We start from the raw sequence: 20,871 nt of genomic DNA, 5'->3' as shown, positions 1-20,871 counted from the left end.
GAAATAACTTTACACCTATTTTTACCAACCTTTGCCTGACCAACAAAAACATATTAAGGAATACATTTTTGTCATAAAAAGCTAACAGCTCTCTTTCTGATGCACTGAACTCTTTAAAATAGGTTCAGATGGGAAATTCCTATTTTCACTGCAGAAGTCAATCTATTTAAAGCAACGCTGGCTGAAGGTATCTTATTCACAAGCCTCTGACTGCCCACTAATTAGATCATTGTTTCATGCCAGACTGGTGTCTGAGGCAATTTATTTGAGTAACTTCAGCACCTTGTTCTTTGAAACAAACATTCACCTATTGATTCTGATCACTGTGCCCACACATTTTGGGTGGGAGAGGGCGGCAGTCAGCTTGCTGAAGGTCTATCAGGAAACCATGTTCAGAAAGGCATGGATTTTAAGTCCAGCTGTCTTGTTCTGCCTTCTAGATGAAAACAAACCTATGTTAGAATGTTCTCAAGTAGAAACAGAAACTAAAATTATCACTGTTAAGGACAGTTGAAGGTCAACAGGGTGCCCACAGAAATCAACAGAAGAATGAGAGTACCCCAGAAGTCGGAATCAAATGAAATTTTAGTAGCATCTCAGTGGATTTGTGCTTTTTGGAGAAGTCATATAAAGAGCAACAAACAATTGTCATTCAATACCTTACAAATACCTCACACAATGAAGAAGACCCTTAATAAACACTCTGACAAGATGAGAACTCCAAGAAAGTCAATACTGCTCTCTTATCATCCCAACTCCTTTTTATAGCAGAGTGCCAGATGAGAGGAAAGCGTTGTTCAACAACAATTGAAAAGTGTGGCCAGTAAAGTCTTTGTGTTGGCATTTTGCTGCTTTCCTTTAAGGATGAGCTACCAGACCAAGAAAAACAAGTTTTTCTTCTAAAGCCATTGTATCCTAGAATACTGACAAATTCCCGCAGGGTGTCTGCAGCCTTGTCTATCCAGCCCAGAGAGATGGGTGTCACAAAGAACCTACTTCTTTATCTAATGCGTCTTTGCTCCTTCCAGCTGATAGTTACAGAAGTTACTCCTTGGTTCCTTGGGACACAGGATTGTCAGGAGTGCTTCTATGAAGGTCTCCTACTGGCATGAAGGAAGATTAGATAAAGTTTTCATTGCCAGAAGGGATTTCAACTTGGGTGACAGTGTTCCAGCCACATGCATTAGAGCAAAGCAGCCTGCAAATGCCTCTAAACACTGTGTTCCCTTTCCCCCATACTCTACCCATCAGCACAGAGATTTTGAGGGCTGGGTGTTAGCATCTGAAACCCTGAACCAAAGGGCTGGGAGAGGCTCATGTTTGTTTCACTTGCTGTAATGCATTTGATAACAAAACCCATTCACTATTAAGAAAACCCCAAAAAACCAAAACAGCCAAATGAAAGACATCCAAGAAAACTGGTGTTTCCTTTTGGGGCCAACTAAATACTCCTCTGATTTTGCTCTTGTGTTACAATGCAGCATGTCCCAGTTGCCTTCTGGAGACTTCATCTTGAGTAAGGCCAGGAGTGACAGTCACATGTAGCAGTTTCAAGGCACCACAAAGGGAAAGATGCTCTAGGGACTTCCTCTCTTTTTAACCTCTCATATAAACCAGGTACTGTACTATAACTAAGAGGTATAGAAAAAGACAGTCACTAAGGGAAGGGCAGTTTGCAACATTTTGATTTCATTACTTTTGATTACTGAAATTGTCCATACAGCTAAAAAAGAGCATAGAAGTGATTTTTCACTACAAAGAGTAAGTCAAGTTAGAACAAGCAAATCAAGTCTCTTCCCAGAAGGATAAGGCAAGACTGCAAATATTTTCCCACCTAAAACATACAAAAAATCTTCTAACTAAAAAGTAACTCCTCATGCTACCTAATACAGAAAATAATTTGAGGTTCACAAATGGCTAATAAAAAGATGAAAAAAATTGAAGATTTCCACTGCTACTGTAGCTTCACTTCTCAGAGTTAGCATAAAAAAGAAATTGTTTCTGTCAAGAAAAGACATGCCTTCACTTCTGTGAAACAAATGCCTTACAAAAAGGTCTTACAAAAGGTCTTCTTAACTTTCAACTAAAGTAATGATTAAAAGTTATTAAAATTTCATGCAGTGATAAAGACAGGATATTCTGTGGGAAGTTTGCTAATGGATCCATTAGCTGGCAGCTGTCTATTTGCTCAAACAAGTGTAGAGCTGATTCCACACGCCACCGGAGACATAGAACCTATACTGGCTTTTTGTACACTGGACAAACAGCATAGAGCATCTGCCAAACAGCTGGCTTCAGCTTGTGGTATTGAAAAATCATTTATTACATGTGACACAGACTGAAAAAACTGAAAACCACTAGTAAAGAGGCTAACAAGTCTTTAGCCCCTACAATAGTATCCAGCTAATTCAGTCCATCTTTAACAGGTCACTGCTTTGGTATGAAAACAAGAGTGGGCTCTCTTGTCTACAAAACAACCTGCCTTGTTTATAAAGAACAGTGTACTAAAGAATTGCCCTGTGTTCTTTGCAGAGTACATACAGTTTTTAAAAATTATGCTGGTTTTTATCATGGGATATAATTTATCTTTTATGAGCTGTCATAAATTGCAGGGTTTGCTTATTTTACCATGAACAATCCATGACATTTCAAAGAATGATGTTCTACTGTGTTCAGTTTTATAATTAGCAGCAACATTAGTGTAATGAGGCCTTAGAGAGTCTGCATCATTATGCATTTAAAGTGCAACTGACATGACCTTGCAATTAACGATCTAATAAGGAACAAAAAGTGAAGATAAAGGAAGAAGCATTCAAAAAACCCCTACTGAAGCAAGCATTTATATTACTTGAATTTCAATGTTTACCACACATCTTTGTGGAGTTCTACACCAAAAAATAACTACAAATCAGTACTATTAGACCTCATCTTGCCCACACACTAAAATAGATATTTAAAACCACTCTCTTTATTACTAAGGCAATCTGAACCATTGAATCCTAAGGGTTGTACAGACCAAGTGCTTCTTTGATCACGACTATAACAAACATACTGAACAAAAAAATGAGGGGCAACTGTGATAATAATTTTGATTTCACAGCAACAAAACAGACTCCAGATTGTTTTCTAATAAAACTACAGCTAGCAAACCCTGTAGCAAACAGGATTCTGTACCGAGAAAAAACTGAGAATAAAAATGCTTTTTAGGTGGACATTTTGCATTCAAGAGCCAAAAGATATTGGAAATATTACATATTGCTATTCTGGTTTGTGTTTTTTACAGGACTCAGAATTTTGAATTTGCTTTAAATTAGTGATTGATACTGATCCTTCTAATGGAGGAACCAGCTAACTGGTTTACAAGATCACAAAGGAATACTGAAGTAATTCACTGAAGGAATATGAGATTCCAAAATGCTACCTGAAAAACAAGGATAAGCAGAAATTGCTAAAAGAAGAGGGCCCTTCAATCCTTCATGTCTTTCTCTAATTTCCTGACTTTTTTTTTTCAATGGAAGAAGTTCAATGGAAGTTTGTTTCCTCTGAGGCTTGAATGGCTTAGACAGGGGAGATTTGCCCAGATGTATCAGACTTTGGAACACTGTACCTATGCAGGAGTCTAAGGATTTGCAGTCCTCCAATTTGGATAGTCCCAAACAAAGGCTTCTCTATTGAAGAAACACTTACTGTCCTTGTTGGAACTCACAAGTAGGAGATGGAACTGCCCCAGCAGGCAATACAATCCTCACACCAGCGCACAACAGGCCCTAGCAATCCAACTGCAAGGTCCCCCTGGATGCTAGGTTGCAAAGTTGACTATGGCAAAGAAAAATTGACTATGGCAAAGAAAACTTCTAAAAACAAAAGTGGAATTAAGGGTTATCAGTGAGGCAAAGTTAGGAGAGATGTGAACACTCTCTCTTTTTTTATCTGTTACATTCTTCCTTTTATCTGGGTCAAAAGGGATCTCCACCCACTCACTGTGTACCTGGACAGCTGAATCTGTAGAGGTATAGATTTGTGTCCCTCTAACGTGTCTTTCAATTTAGAGACAGGCAAAGGCTCCAAGAGCATACTGGAGACCATGTCATGGATGATACACAGCTGGCTCTGCAAAACATTCATATTCAGAAATTTGTGCTTATTTATAGTCAGAGTTTCACCTACACTATCTAGGGTAGTAGGTTTTCTTCGACCAGCTGTTATATACAAGAAAACGTGATGCTTCCAATTAGACTAGGAAGTGGCCAAGAATGACAGACTAGAGGAAGAAGAAAGCAAGCCTACTGTAATTTTTAACACACTTCTAGTCAAAGAAGACCTAGCTTATTATTCTGTCTTCAATAGTGGCCTTTGCCTCTAAGCAGGAGTTCTACCCTTCACTGTGGGTCTGGACTGTGACATAAAATAAGGCTTGTCTCTTTATAAAAAGAGCCATCAGCAGGGGATGCCTTGGAACATGAGACAAGCAGGATGAGGGCAGACTGCTCTGACCTCCACCAACCTGTGGCTCAGAAATTCCACTCAAAGACTCAGCTACCTGAAGAAAACTCCAACAGCTACGTCGCAGCTTATGAATTTGTTGATGCAACATCTGCACAGGATTTGCATTCTAGTATGTCTTCACTTGAATTGTTTAATGCTTACTGGTTTAAGTCAGAATAATTTTACCCAAGAAAACAGAAGTAGTTGTCACTATACTGACACTGACTTAAACATCAGAAACATTCTGATCTAGACAAGGCTCAGGAAAACCCACAGGGGGTGAGTGTCACAGCCAGGGCCAGGACTAAGATCTTGCAAGAGCAACTGTAGCAGCCTGACTTCTAGTCTGACACACCAGCACAAGGCTGCCTCATCCAAACTGCTCAACACCAGAAAAAGCACGTTCCCATCAACCATCAACCTCCTTGTCTTCCAGCTGCCCACAGAAACAATCTCCACTTCAGCTGGAAGCTGCCTACCTTGTGTGCCAGACAATGGAAAGCAAAAAGAAAGAAGTTACTGGATGGGAAAAAACCCCAAGCAAACGGAAAAGCACCCAACACCCCAAAGCCACCTGCAGCAGGCACAGAGCCTCACTGGGGTACCTGACTGACATCAAGAGGGAGCTGTTTCTAACTTCCAAAGCAGAGCAGAGAAAATATGGCAAAGTTTAATAGTTAAAATGAATTTTTAAAACCCCTACCAACTGCCAAATAGAGCTTCTACATGAAGAAAGTTTGTTTTCGGGATGTATACTGAATTTTGAGTGAAGTCAACGTATTTTTCACTTTCAGGAAGGATGAAAAGGCAGACGATGCAAAATACCTAACACTGGTGGATTAATTTTCTTTATTCCAACAATCAAGATCACAAGGGAGAGACTAACTAGTGTATCAGAATTGCAAAAGCAGTTTTACGTGATGAAATACATAATACATATACATGAGACCATTTTTAAAATTTAGAGTTACAATGTCTAGCCATACAATTTCAAGCCCTTACCACACAAAGACATTTTCTCTGACAACAGATGATACTAGAGACAAAACAACCAATATATTGTCTAGACAATATTACTGCTGCTGTATTGTCTTGAACATTTAAGTAGATAGTCAATAAATAAATGCAGAAAAGAACAATTCTGCTGGGTTTTTTTTAATAGTGCAATGGCTATTTTTATTAACATGCAAATAATTATAAGTATCTTAAAAGCTAAAAGTTGGGTGTGTTTAAAAAGCGTGGTCAAAAGATTGTTTCAGATTTTAAGGCATGTCATACCTTGTCAAAGATATCCAGGATATTTCAGACAGGATGCTGGAATCAATTTATAAATTTTGTTTTCATTGAATTTTATTTGGAAAACAACAAACCTATGATACCTATGCCTGGTATCATAGACCATTTTCAATCAATTTTCCGACATTCCATCTAAGTATATTAAAAGGAAAGTATAAAAAAGTTGTTAAAAAAGCCACTTTTAACTTTTGTTTACTAAATTAAACTAACATTGGCTTTCTGGGTCTCACAGCATGAAGCATGCAAAACATGTTCCCAAGGGACATCTGCCTTACAGAAAAACCAACATAAAACTTAGATGGTAAAAGAACAAATTGCATTTTTGTTCTGAAAAGATAATTTAAGAAGCAATTTCTTTCAAAGTTCAGCTATGAACTACATATGAAAAAGGGATGACAACATTTGCAAGCTCCCAGAAACTCAAAGACACTGAAATTCTTATGAATAATTTTCATCTTGTCAGCTGGGCATACTTTAAGATGACAGAGGAATTCAATATCAGCAAGAATCCTCTTGCAACTTCATTAGTCAACTTAGAAATATAAAGGAAAGGAACAGTTGCAGCAACTTAAAGAGATAAACCAATGAAAGAACCCTATAATATTATATCAATCCAAATTATAGCACATGGTCACTGATAAGAAACCTCATGGAACTTAAGACATTATTTATTTGCTGTGTGTTTGATACACTGTACTTTACACTTGCACATTCCTGCTTTGCAGATATGAATTTCCCATGTACTCTTTGCCAAACATCACCCTAAGCTGAATGCAGATTCTCCTTTATTCTCAATGCTGTTTTATCCTGATATACTTGACATGATTACCACATTAAGAAAAATCAGTAAATAAAGTATTTAAGTCCAATTATTAAGTCAAATTACTGACAAAATGTTGCAGCTCATTTATTCAAGGACCATACACCCAGACCTCCTTCAATTAGCTCTCTGCTGAACAACAGCAAAGATTTCAAGAAGACAGCTGGAAAATATCAACCTTTGGACTAAAACAAAAAGTGAAAGTATGTATAAACAATTACAAATACACATGTACATTGTTCTTCATTAATCAATAGCGTTTTCCCTTTGCACATTAAAAAAAAAGGGAGAAGTACAATTAAATTGTAAAGAAATTCAAAATGAAACAAACAAACAAAAAGGATGACATCTGCTAAATAACACCCTTATGAAAAGAGCTGGGTGATTTTTAAACAAGAGTTATTACCCTAATAGCTATCATTAGTGCTGTTCTATTGTTTCTCTACTGACAGCTATAATAGTGTTCATAGGCAAGAAGACCAGGAGAAATTATCTTAATTAGCTAGTCAGGCATCTTGCACAATAGAGGCCATAGGGCTGCCCTAAATTAATTTTTCCTTTTATGGTCCTGAATGTACACACATGCCCAAACTCATTTGAAATGACTGTTATGGAAAGCTCACCTGCAGTCTGGGCAAGTCCTACATTTTGAGCACAGTAACCACTAAAAGTACATGCCTCACATCCCATCTGAATTTAATGGCAACATCCAGAAAACACCTTTGCCTTGGAGCCCTACCGCTACCCTGTTCCTGTTTCCAGTGTAATAAAGATCACAGCTCGCTTAAAACTTCCCATTGACAAGACTCATGTAGTCCCACTAGGCTCCAGTCCATCAAGTGGCTCTTCAGTCACTCAATCACCTGTTCAAATCACCTCCAAGATCCCTTAGCTTTTTCAGAAACTCCCATTTACAGTGATCACTAGGAACAGACATGGCATTCAAGGTAGGGGATACTCCTTAATCCTTCTTACATATAATCACAGAATGTTTTGGATTGGGAAGGATCTTCTAAGATCATCTAGTTCCAGCCCACATGACCCTGAGCAATCTTTCACATTGAGCAGGACCCCATGCAACCTGGCTGGGGATGGAGCATCCACAGCAGTAATGGGGCATCCACAACAACTCTGAGTGATTTGCTACAGGGTCTCATCACCCTCATCCTGAAATATTTCTCACTATTATGTGATACCAAGCTATGGTCTTTTAGTTTAAAACTGCTATCTCTTGATCTGTCACTACAGGCCCTGGTAAAAATCTTTCTCTGTGCTTCTAACATGCTCCATTTATATATTGAAAGTCCACAATAACTCTTCCTGGAGCCACTTCCTCTCCAGACTGAACAATCCAAACTCTCTCAGCCTGCCCTCATGCCCCAGCCCCTTGCTCATCTTTGTGGTCTCCTCCGGACCTGCTCTAACGCTTCTACACTGTTCTTATGGTCAGGGCCCCAGAGCAGGACACAGCACCCCAAGTGGGGTCTCACCAGAGCAGAGGGGCAGAATCACCTCCCTTGACCTACTGGCCACACTTCTGATGCTGCCCAGGACATGGTCACCTCATGCCTAATTTTTCATCCACCATTTATCTTTTTCTTTGCAAGGCTGCTTTCAGTTAATTCCTCCTCTAGTCTGTATTGCTACTGGGGATTTCCCTGATCCGGGAGCAGGACCTTGCACTTGACTTTGTGGAAAATCATGATGCTCCCTGGGCCCATTTGAGATCTTTAGTATTTATTTTTACAGCAGCATTATGATTCTTAGGTCTTTTTCAGCACTGCTCTTGAACAGAATTTTCCATATCCTGAAGGCATGGTGCACATCCTTCTTGCTGAAAGTAAATAATAATTTTTCTGTATTAAACAGACATGACTCTCAGTTAATCCAGATAAGTCTAATCCTGGAGCTGCAAGACAAATTTGGAAAAAAAAAATCAAAAGTCTATCACTCATCTGAAGGGAGACGAAAGGACACAGTAAGAGTCTCACCACTACTCTATCCAGAGTTTCTTACGATTATCTCCAATATTGCATTGCCTTGTTCATCATCTGCCCTGCAAGCACCTGACACTGTGTTTTGCAATGTGCATGAAGCTCAGCTATGCAGCAGTTCTACCTTCCAAGTTCATCTGCTTCTGCAGGACAAAGACATATCTGCTGCACCTCAGCATGCCACATCACAGGAAAGCACTCACATTCTTCCTGTCTTTGTAAGCAAGACTGGCTTACTTGTAGGTTACAGCCACTTGTCCTAAACAAGGGCTGGTTCCTGCAAAGTAGGTGTATCCTGTGTCCCCAGCAGAAAAGTTTTGTTCCAAATGCGGGCACTTCAACTAGTGATTTCATTAACTTGCTACTGAAAAAAAAAAATTCATTCTTTGCTTTCTAAAACTAGGATATTACCTTCCCTTACATTCATGTTTCATTTGCTTAAGGGATCAAAATAGTCAACCCTTTCCAGCTCCAGTCTAGCAATTAGAGAGACTTGCACCAAGCATACCAAGCCTGCAATGACGGCATGTAACGTGGAACCACATAGTGTTTCCTTTCCATTCTCTGTTTGCTTTTGTTTCCACTCACCTCTCCACTTTACCATTTAAAACCACTGAAAGGGCTTTAAACACAGTTCATAAAAGCATTTCTGTAAAAGATGTCAAAGACAGGCTTTTCCTGAGGGTGTTCTTATTTGATGGAGTGAAACTATCTTAGTATTTCCTGTGATGCGAAGCTTTATCAACACACAGCTCAAAAACAATGTTGAAGTCTTCCAATGATATTTTAGAGATGACATCAGTTTTGTTTCCCTTTTTAAAAGGTTTTCCATATTAGTCAGTGGGCCTTCCCTCTGACATAGTTCCCTCTAATATATGTTCCAAGCATGAACTGGCCAACAACACATAACACACATCATCAGTCACTACTCCCTGAAGATGAGCAAAACGAACACAACAGATAACTTTGGTAAGTTTTAGCCATGGTACAGGACACCAAATAAAACAGTAATAGAGAAGAGAAGGGTGAGTAAAGGAGAGAAGAGATGCTGGAACAACAACTAGAGGGCTGAAAGTTATCTTTAAAAGAGAAACAAACCACTGATAATCTCAGACCAACAGGAAATAGTTTTTACATATTTCATGTAAGTAAATACTGTTAATTTACAAAAGGGTACACCACACCACAAAGATACCCTTCAGTTTTTATTCACCAGTTCGGGCAATGTTTTTCTAAATAGGTAAAGTAAAGCCTTGGCCATTTTGTATTCTCAAGCACTCTAGTACCTTGTTTTCAGAAGTAAACAAAGTATGTTTAAGAATTCTCTTTAGGCTAATTTACTGGTGTTTAGTAACAAATTTTCTTGTTCATAACCAGTAAGCAGGGCTTTTAGCAATATTCTTTTGACTCTAGAAGTACTGCCAGAAGGAAGGACAATTTCCATTTCAATTAAATGTTAAATTGAAGGGTGGAAGGAAGTTGTTAGGGATTTAGCAGAAGCATGCACGCCAAACAACTTACTCCTCAGTAACTTGCATGAGTTTTTAAAATTTTGGTCACAGGTCAGAATGATCTCAGTCATGAGTAACAAGGAAACAACAAATTTACACTATTCAAAAAGAACTAATGTTGCCTGATAGAGATATTTCAATGACAGAACTGCTGATCTTCAAAAATAAGCAGCATGATTAAAACAGCTTAAATGAAAACCACTTCGCTGCAGATTTGAATGTCTGACTGAAAATTTCAATAAACCCAAGTATTTATTGGAAACAAAATAAAAATATAAGCATTTAAAATGCTTAGATTTTTATTATAATAAAATATAATAACTTATATAATAATTTTATCATGTCACCATAAAACAAGAAAAAGGAAAAAGTCTTCCCATTGTACCATGTCTCTTCTGGAAGGTGGGGGAGACATATTTTATGTAGCTTTCTTACTTATTTCAGTGTTTTAATTCTTATTATACTGATGGTTTACAGATGTGCAAAAACTTGCATTTCTCACTTCTCATAAGTTGAAGAAAAATAATCTATCTGAGAGAAACTTATGTGTCATCCTTATCCAGCAGAAATGGGATTTCCTTGCTAAGCTCCTAAACTTCCAAATTTCCTTAAGTCCTTACCAGCTTTATAAACTTAATACTTCTAAATGTCATCTTTCGAGCAGGAAGCAATGCAATACTATCATTCCACAGGTTAGTCTAAAGAATTAATTTTGCATATTTTTGAACACTGTCTTTTGGACTAACCACAAAAGGGATCTGCTGAAAAATGGGTCCAGCTGTTTGGAACAATCTGTGGACTGCTGGCCAGAATCTACTGCTATTCACAAAGAGTAGTACTAAGAGGGATAACTCTGAGCCTGAGCAGAATTAGAGGCAAATACCTGGACCTGCAGCCACCAAAGGAGTGACACAGTTCATTGGTGACTGGTCTAAGGTAAGATAGACACAATAGAACACTAAACCCCAACTACACAGTAAGAAGAAAGGAGAAATACACAGAAGGGAGTAACCCTTTTGCAACAGTCTACAGGGGAGCAGTAGGTAGCACTTCATATTTCTACCAAGTACTGGCTGTACTCAACAGGAAGAAGGGATGCTGTCCCCAAGCAAAGTCCTATTCAACATCCAATGGAGAGTTCAGCAATTGCTCCTTATCACACAAACTGACAGGTTTGCATTTTCTGCTCATACAATACCCAGCATTAAATTGCCAGGCTAGGAATGGAAAGAATTACCCAGCCACTTCCAACTGGTAGAGACTAATTGGCTTTTTTATGTCCCCTCTTTGAGGGGATACTTTTTTCTAAAAGTGCCTGGCAATTTCCACTTGATAAATTCTCTGCTAGTGCTAAGGGCTGGTGATCTGTTTTACCTGCCTTCATATCTTTCCATAGCTTGACATAGCTACTACTTCTGACTTTTGCTATTTTTGTTCAGAGAGTTGAGAACTGCTTTACATCCTTGTCAGTGCAAGTAAGGAGCCCAAGCAATATCTGTACAACATCCAGTTCTCCCAGTTAGGAGCATCAATAACCTTCTGGATCCAATTTTTCAGCCACTGATTTCCTCTAAGCTCCTAGTGAGGAACTCCTCTCCCCACCATGGTTGTATCTGGTGGAGTAAGATGTTCAAAGGATACACTTTTCTATTATATACATAACCCCAAGTGTTCTTGTGAGTGATTTTTCAACCCAAAGCTACTTTTCTAGAACCTTCAGGCTGATGTAGGAACTAAAAAATTTCAATGCAAAAAATCTCATTCCAATGCAAAAAAATCCTCAAGCCCAACTGACATGACAGAATTCTATCATCCTTGATATATAACTGGACGTAAGAACAGTAAATGGTATAGGAAAATAAAAGTGGTACAATAGCAATGGGATTGTAATAATTCTTTATATTTGATTCAAGTATTAGGATAGAATCTTATGGCAGGACTTGATCAGTGTGATCATGAGGAAAAAGTTGCCACAAATCATGACACAAAAAGCAGCATTTCCGAAAGGAAAAAAAAAAAGGACTAGGAGATTGCCCATGACAGGAAAGGAATCAAGATGTATAAACAGGAAAAATGAATGGGGGGGAGGGGGGGTGATTTCTGTGTGTGTGAGCATGGCACAGCATGAAAAGTATTTTAAAAGAATACCAGTCATACCAAGTGTCTGTTCCAGACAAACAGAAACAAAAAAGGTATTTACACTGCCTACCTTTTCCTCCTGAAAATTTGAAGTCTGGATCACTTCATACAAACTTAGTGTATAACCACTGTAGAGACACAGGTTCCTGTAGAGGAGCAATGATTTTAAGGACTGGATTTTTTTTTCTTAAATTCCTAACATTTAGCAGAAAGTTATGAGCAGAAAGACATGTTTCTGACAACAGGGACTAGCATAATGAGAAGAGCAGGGCACATAACTCTGTTGTCATCTCCTTACACTAGCAATCATATCAGTTGTCAGGAAGAGTCAGACAGCCTGGGAGAGTTAGATACTTAGAAATTAAGGAATGTGAATATAACTGACTTGTAACTTTCAAATCTGCTGTAAAGGCAGAGCATGTCCAAACAACACAAAATATGAAACAGGCTTCAGAGTGCTGATTTTAAACCTCTGAAACACAATTCATGTAAGAAAAAAAAGACTTCTACTCAATTGTTGTGCCAGTCAAGCTAGTGTCCTTTAAAAATAATTCCCTAGTTTAAACTAATGACATTTATATTTGGTAATGGACTTCAGGTGGAATTCATCTTCCAAATTTAGACATCCATCTGGGGGTGAGATGAATCATGCAGTGAAAGTGCTTATTTCTCTCCACTGACTATAACGGGAGCCTACAGAACCAGCTCATGTATAGGCAGCCAAAGCTGGTGTTAACCAACCTGTCTCCTGACAGCTAATGCACAAGTTTAAGTGGCAGGGCATGCCTAATGGTCATCTCCTTCCACAGTCTCAAAAAATCAGGCTAGAAAAGTTGTCCTTCAACAGGGTGAGAAGCAGCACTGCCACAAATTAGCTACTGGAATTAGCTTAAGTTGTGTGTAAATATTAGCACCCATTATTTTCCCCCTGCACAACAGATAGGAGTTTGTTCATGGAAAAATAATCACACCTTTCAAATAAAACTACACATGTTTCTGACATCTTTGTACAAATCTTGATATCTGCTGAATATAAAATAATTATTTTAAAATAAGGCAACTATATAAGGGAAGCTATCAGGAAATCCATATCTTCAGATAATGATGTGTAACTGGATGAAAATATTTCATGAAGTCTACTAACTCCTTAACCTCAACCTAAAATGCAAAAACGTTTTTACAGAAAGCAGAAACTAAAAAATAATCAGCTACATAGTAAAGTATACTACTAAATCAAAATAATCCATTATGATTGAACCAAACAGTTAAAACCAGTTATTTGCAGAGCTGCCACCTTCACAAAAGGAACAGGGCAGCTGTACTAAATAGCAGTCTCTTGTTTCAAAGAGTGTGAAGATCCTCAAATGGAATATTGCCATCCAACACAGTATTACTTCTTAATTTACAAGTAGCAAGATCTCTTGATTATTTCAATAGTCATGAGAGACACAGAGAAGTATATTTTTACCGATAAGCATGTCTGGAGGAGGAAGTGCAATACAAAATCACTGCAACAGAGTCAGAAGGGAGAGCAGAAATAATCTGCCTACAGTCAGCCCAGGCTATGCATTTGTTCGACCTATACACACTCAAAACCACCTCTTCCTTAGAACATCCATTACACGACCAAAATGTTCTATGCACCAGTAAGAGGATAAAGTCTTATGAAATTAAGCCATTGACTGACACGTACCTGCAGTCCTATCCCTGGTCTGAACATGATCAGATTTTATATTTTGGAGATTTTATATTTTGGTTGCACGCACAAGGTCTCACAAAGAAAAGAATATGTAACCAGTGGCCTAAAAACCCTCCTTAAATATCTCAGCACCCCACTGTGGGCCAAAGTTTGAGTATTACTGTTAGAAAGGATTCTGGAAAACTAATAACAGAAATAAAAATAAAAAAGGGGCAGGCTTTGAAGCAAAGTAATGGCTATACTAAGTAAGATCCAGAGGTCCATGTCTATTCAAATAGCCTCTCACTAACAGCAGCCAAGAGTGGAGCATGCAAGAATACAGTAAATACACAGCAGTGTTTCCCAAGAATATTCTTTAATCCCCCAATGGTTTGCAGAAGCAGGATTTCCTGAACAAGAATAGGTAGGTAATTGATGAATCTTCCACGAAACAGCAGTTTCCCTCTACAGTGATGTAATGTTTAGACTCCTTAAATTCCTGAGGCAAGAAATTCTATAGCTTAATTACATGTTCTGTTGGGAACCACCTCCTTTTGTCTGTTTTCAATTCGTAGCTGCTATTTTCATTAGATACCTCTTAGCATGCGTGCACTAAAACAAGACATTGAATAAACACCCCCTATTTTTGTCCTATTAGCTGCTGAACACTCAACAGGATGCTGTCACACCAGTTTTGGTCGCCTTTTCCACCTTAACAAATTCATGCTGCTCCTCTTACAGAAATTGTCCCATATTTCAGATTTTCTCTTCCTTGAAACTTCAACTATGTTCTTTTTACAGCAATGACAGGGATAGGTGTAAGCAGGGGAAAACTGCATAAGATGATTTAATTTCTTAGAAGTTATAATCATTATTCTTCCTTTCCTTCCTAACCATTTCTAGTGGCAATAGTCAGCTTTGAAGTCATTTTTTTAGATGAGAAGGCAAACTTGTTCTTCCCCCCTCCAAATAGAACACATGAAGCAATTTATGAGAAATTTCATCTCCCATTTTAATGTCTGGTTGCTGAGCAATGTCAGGTCCCTGCGTAATGCTAGGGTCTGCCTTTGCATCTGCTACCCATCAGTGAAGTCTGTGAGCTCACTTTTCTTCTATACACCTTATTAACTTGAACATGCCCCATTAACATAACCCTGGAGAATTATTACCTGGGGCCCCTCTCTACTCTATTTATTCCAACCCTTCTCTTATATTTCAGTCATTAATTTAACCACATAAAATCCTTTCCCCCTATCCTGTGACTGTTTGATTTCTTCAAAATTCTTTGGTGGTGGTCCTTGTCAAATGCTTGTTGGACATCCAAGGGAACCACTTCTGTCAGATCTTACTTATTCATGTACTTGCCTTCAAAAAACCTCCAGCGAGTTTGCAAAACATGACATCCCTTCACAGCAGGCTTCTAACTCTTCCGCAATACATCATGTTTATCCATGTTAGTTTCATTATTATTATTTTTACTGATATACTTGGAACAGATGTCAGGCTTAGTAATCTGTAGTTGCCCAGATCTGTCCTGAAGCCTTTTTTAAAAATAGTGTCACATACAGATTAGGACACTACAGATCACACACACACGGATTTATATCTCACCTAGGTGTTGCATTTGTTGCTTACTGTCTACAGTACAATGATCCTTGCTTGCTTGCTGTTTGGAAAGCTGTACTTCTAAAGTGCAAAGCAGGCACTGTTCCTAAATACATGGAAATGGTTTTCATTTTTTCAAGAGAAGGTTTAAGCATTATCTTTAGGAAGATCAGTACATGATAAAAATTTACAGTAACACTAATACTACAAACATTTAATTGCATCAAAAAGTCACTCTCATCTTTCCAGTCTGTAAATAATAGTTCCATAAATATATGGTCCTGTGCAGCAGTGACCATTCAACTATGCAATAGCTGTCCTAATTACCAGAAAACGCAAATGAGCTTGTGAAGACACACTTATTCATTTGCAAATGACACAGCATTTCAAGAGAAGTAAAACTTTTAACATCTTTCTGGATCTGAGAACTTCTGTGGAAATTACAACCAAGAAGCAGGCAACTTGAGATAAGGATTAAAACAACATACACAAGTATTTTTACACTCACCAATTTTGTGTGAAGTTGAAGTTTTACAACACAAAGTTTTTAAGCGCCATTTAAGTTTCAGGTTTTCATTCATGCAAATTTTCTTCAATATAGTGCCAACTTTCATCTCTTTTAACTCACATATCCAAAGACAAAGAGTTGAAAATCCGTCTTACAAACGGATGAAGTGCTTTTCTGTGGTGCAAGATCAAATGCTAGGTTCATTGTGACCGTATTTCTACTGGCAGGATGTTACAGTTACACACAACAGTGTGTTTAAATCCATATGCAACTGTTTCATCTCCTTCTTCACTTCTGTATTTTGCATCAGTCTAATAGAAGCTTGTAGCTCTAATACCAACAGAAGAGCAGCATGGATGAATCAATTCAGTATGTTTAAATCAAATGTAAGGAGAAAATAAAACTTAAAAACACCATAAAGATTGGTAAAAAGACCATTGGGGCAAGCATAGTGTTCACATCCTATGTTTTTACATTATGAAGAAGAAAAAAAATTGCCCTAATTACAGATGTTGAGAAACATCTTTCCAGCTATGAGATGAACACTTTTCCTTATCTTAAAGCCTCTGGTGGTGCTCAGTGTTCTGGGCAGCAGGAAAGCTAACAGTAGCCTCACTGCTGCTGCTGCAGGAGTGAGAGGACACAGCTGACAATAAAGCCATACACAGCCTTGATATTAATAGAAAGCTAAGACACCCAAGAGAACACAGTTGCAAAGAGTTTTCTCTCCTCTTCCCAAGCTGTTGTAAAAAAGCTGGGAGGAACAAACAGACAAACAAACAAACTTGTCTGTGAATACAAACAAAAATATTCTGCCTTTCAACACCTGTATTTAGTTTCATTTCAACTGCCTCACTCATCAGTTTGGCCCTCTTAAATAATTTAATGAAAATCAGAGAACAGCTGAAACTGGAAGGGACATCTGGAGGATGCCTACCCCAGCCCCCCTGCTCAAAGCATGTCAATGACAGCAAGTTGCTCAGGGCTGTGTCCAGCTGGGTTTTGAGTTATTGCCAAGGATGGAGAATCCAAAACATTTTTTGGACCACCTGTTCCAGCAATCTATCACCCTCAACATAAAAAAACCTCTCTTTTTTCTGATATTTAAATGGAATTTCCTGTATTACAGTTTGTGCCCATTACTTCATCCACTATCAGTGGAAACTAGGGAGATCAGCCTGACTCTATCCTCTTTATTCCACCCCATTAGGTTATTTACACACATAGGGTGCCCCTGAGCATTGTTTTCTCCAGGCTGAGTAATCCTAGCTTTCTCAGCTTCTCCTCATAAGAGAAATTCTCCAGACCCTTAGTCATCTTAGTGGCCCTTTGTTGGACTCTCTCCAATATGTCCATGTCTCTCTGGTACAGGGAAGCCCAGAAGCACTTGAAGCATGGTCTTACCAGCGGTGAGCAGGGGGAAAGGATCACCACCTTGATCTGCTGGTAACTTTTCCTAATGTATCCAGAACACTTCTGGGCCTTCTTTGTTGCAAGTGCACACTGATGGCTCACACAAATCTTTCGCATCAGGACCCCCAGTAATTTTCTGCACTTTCTTCTCAGCTGATTGGACCCTACCACATACTGGAGCCTGCAGTTGTTCTTCCCCAGGATCACTGAATTTCCCTTTACTGAATTTCTGGAACCTCCCATCAGACAATTCCTGTGTCAACGTCCCTCTGGATATCAGCACAACCCTCTTTGGTCTATCAGTTCCCCCTGCAAGCTTGGTGAGGTTGCACCTCTGTGGGACCCCCAGGTCCCACAGCAAAGGTGTTAAACAGACTTGTCCCTGGTACTGAGCCCTAGGGCACACTGCTAGTGACCGGTCACCAGCTCTTGAGCCACTTGTGACGTTGTGCCACTGATGCCAACCCTTTGAGCCCACTGGATGCTACGGGAGACAATGATGTAAGCCTCACTGAAGACAAGATAAACAATGTTCACTGCTCTTCTCTCATCTACCCAGCCAATCTTATCACACAAGGTGGTTAAACATGATTTTTTCTCCATGCTATGCTGACGGATCCAAATCAACATCCTGTCTTTCATATGTGAAAATTATTCTAGCTCCTGTTCTTCATCTTCTCCAATCTAAGCTTCTGTTTTGGTTTTTTTCTTTTGATGTCTACAATACGCTTACTAATAGTGGCACATCTACTAATGGAGATGTCCCTAAAACAACTAACAATCTCGCAGCACTGCTTAACAAACTATTATTCCAGCCAGGCACTGAAACAACAATGCTTCCTTTTTCTCCACAAATGTATGTAAGCTAGTAGCAATGTTGTTGCAGCTGTAATGGCCTAATGACCTCAGAGAAGCAAGGAAAACACCCTCCTCCCTGCCCCCAAATATACTCACTACTCGCTGCCATGCCCCTAAGAAATTTTCTCTCCTTTAAACTGAGTATTTTGTTAACAGCATCCTTTCTACACATTTAGAATAATAACCACATTTTGTCAGGCTCTTGACAGAAATAACTTATTTTCTCAGATTTCCTGGCCTCCCTGAAAAAGAAACATGAGGAATTTCAGGAAGCATCTTCTCCACATGGTTTTTTCTTATTTTTTTCACCCTCTCTCTTCCCTTCAGAAGTGCAGTAAAGAATTATCAGGGCCCAAATTATGCTTAGGAAAGGTCCATCCTTACACTATCAAGCACAGCACTAAACCCTCTGCACTCAAGTGATGGTGTACCTAGAAGGTATGCATTCTTTCAGCCTGCACTAAAACTAAAAATGCATAAAAAATTTTAGTCAGCAAAGAAGTGATGCAATTTTCATAAATTCTACCCACTTTCACACAATTCCAGGTAATAGATAATCCAAGCAGCTGGCTTGGCTAAATGGTAGCTCAGCTCTGTAGGCACGACAGTAATGACAGGCTACAGTTGTGGTTTTACACTGTATTATACACCCAACTAAGTGTTTCAAACACACGCTGTGGCATTAAATGGAACTGGAAGAGCAGATTACAACATAAATCCTGTATTCTTTCACCAATTTAGTGATGTACTGCCAAGAAGGAGCCCATTTTAAAAGCTGTATTGTACATTCAGCCAGGACACGTCTGCTACAGTTCTGACAGACCTCGGACGACTGTCTGACAACCACTTCTGGGGTATTAATGCTCTCTGCAGCTCAGTGATTGACTAAAATATTTTGAACTAATTTTGATGTAAAATCAGATTATAACAATTATTACAATTTTCAAGCAGCTAGTGCTCTGGGCCAATGCTAGTTGACAGCACCCATTTAAAAACTCTTTCACACCCATACCAAGTTAAATCAGCTTGGCACTCTCTCTCTGGTAGACAATTGTCTCCTTAAAGTATGAGCACTATTCATCCAAGTGAATTGCTGCATTAAGGGGGCAGTTGGCTGGCATGGGGAGGATTGGACTGATTGACAATGCATCTCAGTCACAAAGAAGTTGCAGCAAGAGTTTCTAAAAACCAAAAGCAGTCAGGACTGTGAATAGATGAAGCATGCTGAAGACACAAAAGTACAGGATGTATCCAGGAAGATGCCGGTGCTTCAATAAGCTTCCTAACTATGACTAATCTTAAAACAGTTCTCGTGTCTTGTTTTGTAAATTTAGCATTTCAAGTGTTTCAGAGAGCTTAAGTTTACTACTTAACCCCTTAACACCAGTCAAATATTGCAGCAACAGTTATTTGAGGAGGACTTTTTTTCAGAGCTATGTATACTAAACAGCAAAGAGCCCTGTGAAGCTTCCTAGGGAGTGGATTTTATTAACCTCTGAAATGTTAATAAAGAAATGCTGAGCAGCATTTAAGGGCTCATTCTCAAATTATTCTAAGGAGATTACAATACTCCCATCCCCCTTCCCCTTGTGAAATTTCAAAGAGGAAGTACAAGAAACCCATACAGAAATTACTCAGGTCATAATCATCACAGACAGTTGAATTAATTCCTGATTCCAACTGATACCAGAAGCACCAGAAGAAAAACTTGATATGCAAGAGTGCAAATGATACATTTTACAAGAAATATAAAAGTTATTACATAAGTAATCACTACATTTGAGTTCATTTGTCAAATATTATTTCTTCACCATTAGCGTACAGAAAACAGATACTGTTGTGTAAAGCATTAGTGGAAGATGCCAAAGGCACTACTGTCTTCTGCGGAACTCAATGGGATTACTCCAGACACCACCAGCAAACACATGAGATAACATCCAGTTCAATTTTTGGTGTAAATGAATTACCTGCTTCTCACCTCAGCAAGACTACATAAAGACACTCAAGATGCCAGCCTGAGGCTGAAAATACAAACAAGGCACCCCAAACCTCACACAAATTGTCATATAAAGCCTAGATTTAAACAGCAATTGAAATAGATTCCTTTCATCTATTTGAGGATAAACTCCTTAAAAGTTTGCTTAACATTTACCAAGTGATAATTCTTATGCCACAAAAAAAGGTTCATAAAGAGATTCTAATTTCTGTAAAATATTTGTATATTGTAAAATATCACAAGATTAAGTGACATATGTTATTCACTGCTCATGCAGTGAAGTAATATAACGACAGTCTAATTGAAAAAGGGCTAAAATCTTTGGTTCAACTGCTAAATTAACCTAGCTGTTTGAGCTAACAGATCCAATTTCACTGCCTGTTAAGGCAGGCAACATTTTTTTGTCTTCATTTTATACTCTAATGAAGTCTACTTCAATAGAGTTGCCTCCACTTATCCCAGAGGATGATTTAGTTCTTTTGTGTACAGCTAATCCAGCTCTCCCTGAAGTCAAGGGGAATTTTGCACTTGACTTCAGTGTGAAAAAGGATCACATCCTAGAATAGCA

At 38.6% G+C, this 20,871-nt stretch overlaps 1 protein-coding gene across 2 annotated transcripts in view; it reads right to left on the bottom strand.

Moving 5' to 3' along the window:
- The window catches only part of YES1 (YES proto-oncogene 1, Src family tyrosine kinase), a 49,656-nt gene that overhangs the window by 18,910 nt on the left and 9,875 nt on the right, over window positions 1–20,871 (bottom strand). Inside the window, exon 2 of one of the 2 annotated variants that reach the window (XM_030970052.1) lies at window positions 12,316–12,391. The exons of the other annotated variant lie outside the window; for it this stretch is intronic. The gene's annotated coding sequence lies outside the window, so the exon portion shown is untranslated. The remainder of the gene's footprint in view (window positions 1–12,315; window positions 12,392–20,871) is intronic. 2 annotated transcript variants of the gene reach the window in all.

This window comes from Camarhynchus parvulus, chromosome 2 (assembly GCF_901933205.1).
Source record: "Camarhynchus parvulus chromosome 2, STF_HiC, whole genome shotgun sequence".
Taxonomy (NCBI): Eukaryota; Metazoa; Chordata; class Aves; order Passeriformes; family Thraupidae; genus Camarhynchus; species Camarhynchus parvulus.
This window is presented reverse-complemented; position numbering and strand designations above follow the sequence as displayed.